Below are 6074 nucleotides of genomic sequence, written 5' to 3'. Positions count from 1 at the left end.
AATAAAGAAAAGAGATTTGGGAAAGGAAAAGAAATAGAAAAAGTACAAATCATAGAGCTAATAGTAAGAGGAATACAGTAATACAAAAAATACAGGTTTCATATTCTGAAATTTGAATGAAGCAGTCATTTGCTTAATGTTACGTGCTAGAAACTTAAAAGAATTGTGGGCAAGGAAGTAAAAAACAAAAGTTCTGAACTGAGTGAGAAAAAGATTGTTTCAATAAATGATCATTAAAGTGTGAGAGATGTTCTTTATATGCCTTAAGAATTGCACAAACAGAAAGCATCACACTCTTAAAATGCTCAGATGAAATGAACCATTGCACTTGCCTTCTTGTTGCTTTCAAGACAGTGTTTCTCTGTGTAGCCTTGACTATCCTGGAACTTACCCCATAGTCAAGGATGGTCTTGGATCTCAGAGATCTGTTCTGCTTCTGTATCTTGAGTGTTAGGATTAAAGGAAGGAAACGCCACTCTCTGCTTCTGATTGGCTTTCATGCTAAGAATATTTCACCAACTTAAATATAATTGATTATTTGTCCAATGTTTTTCTGAGACCTATGATTAGATGAATTTGAATATAAGTGACTCTTGAAGGTCATTGTCCTAGAATCATGCCAAAACATGTAGGACAATAAATAAAAGAGTTGTGGTTTGTGAACACACACACAGTTGGCTCTCTGACTTGCCACTTTTTTCTCTTTCATAGGAACTATTATTTCTATGGTTTCTAAAATAGCACAATTTCTAAATATTTCTTTTAATCTCTCCTCTTTGCTCCTCTCCTGTCCCCCCTTCTGTCTAGCTTTCTTGCTCTCCCTCTCTCTCCTCCTCCACCTCCCCCTCTCTCTCATACACATACACACACATTCCCTCTCTCTCCCTCTCTCTCTCTCTCTCTCTCCCTCTCTCTCTCTTACACACATACACACACACACACACACACACACACACACACACACTTTCCTTAATCACCCAATTTGAAATGTGACTTAATAAGCTTTAATCAATTATGCCCCATACTTAAGACTAGCCTATAATATTATTTCTTAAATCACATATTTTAGAATCCTTCAGTGCCAAGCTAATGGAATCCTTGAAAACCCTATCAAAGTGTTTCCGAACATAAGAAATCTATCAGTTGGACAGACATTGTTCTTCATTATGCTTCACACACAATTTTGCTCAACTGCTTATTTTAATTAGAACAGAACTCTGGCTTCTGCTCATTGGTTTAGCGTGAGCAATAAAATGGAGTTTATTTAATTTTCTAAACTAAGTAAAGCAGAGTAAAGTTAATTAAAAGTTAATTATAACATAATGAATCACCGTGCCTTGCTGTGCCCGTGTTGCCCACATGATTAGGTGCCATCCTTTTCTGGTACAGTCCTGCTCCTGGAAGCAGGATGCTCCCTTCCTGTGATACAAAGATTTTCATCTGCGTACTTTAGCTGAAATTTTGAAGTTATCATTTTTTAAAAGTGTCTTTTTAGGTAATATACAAAGACATAGAAGTACACACCCACACACACTTTCCGGATTCCCTCTTTTTCTTATATGCATTCCCTCAGCATAATTTTCATTTAGACTTCTGATTGCCTTTTAAATTTGACAGAATATACCTATAAAATTCGTTAGTAATTGTTTCATTTCCCAGCATGGCATGTGTAGTTAACCTTGAAAGACAGATTGGGCGTTCAGTGTAGTGAGCCCAACCTTTGGCAGTATTGCAAAGGTCGGGGCTGCCTTCGCCCTGGTCTTCAGTCTTTAAAGGGAAGCTTCAGCACATATTCGAATCACAATGCTTTTACTCCTCATTAATTCATCATTAAAACAATGTTAACTAGTCATTCTCTGTAAGGGTCTGGTGTTCAGAATTTCTGGCATAAGTTGCTTTGGATTGCCTCCCAGACACTCACAACTCACCGCAAACAACAGCAATCATGTTGGTTGCACACTTAAATCTTTCTATAAAAATTCATTATTAAGCATCCGTTCTTTTTTTTTTTTATTAATTTATTCTTGTTACATCTCAATGTTTATCCCATCCCTTGTATCCTACCATTCCTCCCCCCTCCCCATTTTCCCATTATTTCCCTCCCCTATGACTGTTCCTGAGGGGGATTACGTCCCCCTATATATTCTCATAGGGTATCAAGTCTCTTCTTGGCTACTTGCTGTCCTTCCTCTGAGTGCCACCAGGTCTCCCCCTCCAGGGGACATGGTCAAATGTGAGGCACCAGAGTACGTGAGAAAGTCGTATCACACTCTCCACTCAACTGTGGAGAATATTCTGACCATTGGCTAGATCTGGGAAGGGGTTTAAAGTTTACCTCCCACACAACAAGAAAATTTGCTCAACCATGTTCATAGCAGCCTTATTCATAATAGCCAGAACATGGAAACAGCCTAAGTGTCCCTCAGTAGAAGAGTGGATAAAGAAACTGTGGTACATATACACTATGGAATACTACTCAGCTATTAAAAACAAGGAATTCCCGAAATTTGTGGATAAATGGATTGAGCTAGAAATGATCATAATGAATGAGTTAACCCAGAAGCAGAAAGAATCAAATGGTATATACTCACTTATATCTGCATACTAGCCCAAGGGGCATGTCCCACGAAAGCCTTCACTTACCAGGAAACTGGGACAGAGGGGAAGGCATCCTATTGGGACTCTAAATGAGAGACGCATGGGAGAACAGCAAAATAAAAGGATCCAGAGGGTCCTAGAAATCTACAAGTAGAACAATATGATAGGCAGATTTGGGCCCAGGGGTCCCGCTCAAACTAAGGCACCAGCTAAGCATCCGTTCTTATAGTGTCAGCCAAAAAACAGCTGATATCGAGAGCACCTTAACGCAATGAATGGACCGGTGTATGTAAACACCTGATTTGAACTTAGCAAATTGAATGCAATACATGGAGTGACGTGTGATGGACTCTGGGTTCTCATCCCAATCACATTTCTTGCACGGTAATAATATCATGTGAACTAAAACTTGTAATAAATACTTTTAGGTAAAATGAACTTGTAATTAAGAGCACCCAAACTGATGTTCATTCACTTAAGCAGCTTTAGTACTTGGTTTTGTGCTCAAACTGTTAAAGGAGAGGTAGACTGTTAGTTTTGCGGTTTTTTGTCTTTTGTTTCTGTTTTTGTTGTTTTTTAACTACAAGATTTCATGATAAAAGCACAGTTGAAATAACTACTAACAAGTGAGTTCTTTAACCCTCCTAGAAGTTGATTTTGAACTTTAATTTTAAGCATTTTTGAAATAGTACAATCTATGTCAGTATCTTTTCAACCTTTCGATTAAGGGTGCACGCAGGCACATTATGTTTGTACTCATTGGCGACCAATGAGTATCAGTGGAAAGCAAGCAGGTGGGAAACACCTGGTGCAGATGGTTTGGGAAGAGCTTTCAGCAGCAACTGATGGAAGTGAGAAGAGAAGAGACTCAGCCCGCTGCCCCCTTTCTCTCCTCATGGGGGGTCTCCATCCTTCCTCCTCTAACATGCATTCATGTCGGGATTTGTCTCCCCGTTTGTAATTCTGGAGGACGTGTGCAAACTTTCTTAATCATTGTATTCTATTCCCAACCATAAATTTAGATATACTAACTTTTAAATACTCTTAAAATTCCTTTTGTTTTATTTTGTCTAATAGTACTTGCACATATGCGTTGTACCAGTGATACTGGAAGAGGCATGAAGGGAGCGTCAGAGTGTGGCGCCCGCGCCACTGCGGTAGTGAGTCCAGGGCGAGAGACTGCGGATTTAACTCATGCACACACACGCACACACACACGCACACACATACACACCCAATAACACAGAGGGTCCTTCGTGCTACGAGAGCAGTAGCCACAGCAGCAGCCGCGGCAGTGGTTTATTGTTCTCCTTCAGAGTTCCAAAGAGCCTTCTTATCGGCAGCAAAACAGGAATCTTCCTCCCAGGTGAAATCCCTCAAGAGGTGATTGCACACAGGAGGAAACGTCTCGAGGAAGGGAGGGGCGCGTTCTCAGAGCAGTAAACATGACTAGCTAACCAAGATAAACACAGACATGAAAGCTGCTAGAAACAGGACATCAAACAGCAAGACAGGCAGGCAGTCCAGTCAGGCCTGGTTCCTACATCAGAGCATCTAGAACGGAGTTGCTGATGGTTGTGAGCTGCCATGTGAGTGCTGGGAATCAAGCCTGGGTCATCTCTTCAGCCCCTCTGATGTTTTTATTAGATTAACTTGTGTGTGTGTGTACAACAAGTCATCAAGCTTGGAGCCAAGTACCTTTTACTGCTTATTCATCTTGCCATCCTTATATAGGCTGACTTATTTTATTGGTAGTTTAAAATACTGACATAGTTTTTATTTTGTTATATATAAACATTTCAGAGATTGGGAAGTTCCTGTTGGAAAGAGTTTGCATTACCACTCCTCTTACTACCAGTATTGTAGATATTATGTTGTCATTTTTATTACCTGTCTTCGTTTAGTGTGCTCAGGCATACACACATGCATATGGACATCACAGGACAACTTCAGGTGAGTCTGATGAATCTGGTCACGAGGCTTTATCGGTCAAGAGGCCAAGCACCCTACAATATCATCCAGACCAATATATTGTGTTTAGATCTATTTAATTCAGGTACTTGTTTAGTATCTTTTGTGTAAGACAATGATAAGATCATTCAATTCCTGCCATAAGATGAGTGGTGTGCAGTTGGCTGTAACTGAAAAGAACTAAAGGCGTAAAGAATAATAGAAATTTCTTCTTCAAGTTTTTGGTTAGAAAGAGAAGTGTAACGAACAGATGACAAAAGTGTTGAGTTTTACTTAGAGTAAGCAAATGCACATGTGCTTTTGTGTCTTTGTAAGTCTATTTCAGAACTTTATATTTCATCCTTGCAATACATGTTAAGAGAATGTTCAGATGTAAGTATATACCTTTCCATGGCAGAAATATATGTGTAACAACTATAGTGACAATCAATTTTAGAACAAAACCTAGGTATGCTCACTAAAGCAAGAAGACAGGAATGCTATTTGGGATGTACTTTAATAAGTTACTTTTTACCTATTATATACTAGAAACTTTTTTTTTTTTTGCTTCTATGGAAAACAGATTTTGTTTTCTCAAAAATATATGCTGAGTTGAGTTTTATCTCCCACTAATCCTCTCAATTCCTACCCACGTCCTCTCCCATCCAGATCCACCACTTTCTGTCTCTCATTAGAAGACAAACAGGCTTATAACGGCTAATAATAAAATAAATTAACATAAGACATAATAAAACAAAATATAATAGACAAAACAAAGACTAATTCATCATAATTTGGCAAAACAAATGGCAGGAAAAGACCCCAAGAGAAGTCATAAGAAACAGAGCCCCAGTCTTTCTCACACTCAGAAATGCCATAAAATCATTAAACTGGAAGATATATATATATATATATCTTGTGTCTTGGTGTGCTTCACCTCCTCTGGCTCCTCCAATCTTTGTACCTCTGGGGTTCCCTGGCCGCTAAGGGAAGGTGTCAGTGGTGACCTCATATTTAGGGCTGAGTGTTCCAAGTTCTCTCGTCCTGTGTATAATGACTTGATGTGGGTCTCTGTCTCTGTTCCCATCTGTTCTGCTTTGATGAGCTATTGCTCCTCAGGCAGACGTGGCTGCCGTGTTCCCAGAGAATGCCTGCTGGAATTGGGGCCTAGGATAACAGGAGGCTGAGAAGGAAAGATGAAGAAGTTCTGTGCTATCTGCTACCAATGGGGCAGAGGAGAGGAAACAGGTGACTGTGGTTTTGGATTTGGAGAAGAGAAGGAAGAGTTGAAGATCTCAGTTAGGCTCCCTGCTTTCCTCAGGAGTGGCCTGCAGGTTCCATGGAAAAGCCTGCTGGAGTCGGGGGCTGGGATAAAGTACTGACTGTGGGGAAAGATCTGTGTGATCCACTGGAGTCCAGGGCAGGGAAAGAGGGGGGCCATAGCAGGTAGTCTGCTACAGAGCTAAGGCCAAGAATGGGGAATTGAATTTGGGGGTGAGGATGGAGAGGTTATCACACTTGCTTCC

Source organism: Acomys russatus, chromosome 10, assembly GCF_903995435.1.
Source record: "Acomys russatus chromosome 10, mAcoRus1.1, whole genome shotgun sequence".
NCBI classification, from domain to species: Eukaryota; Metazoa; Chordata; class Mammalia; order Rodentia; family Muridae; genus Acomys; species Acomys russatus.
This window is presented reverse-complemented; position numbering follows the sequence as displayed.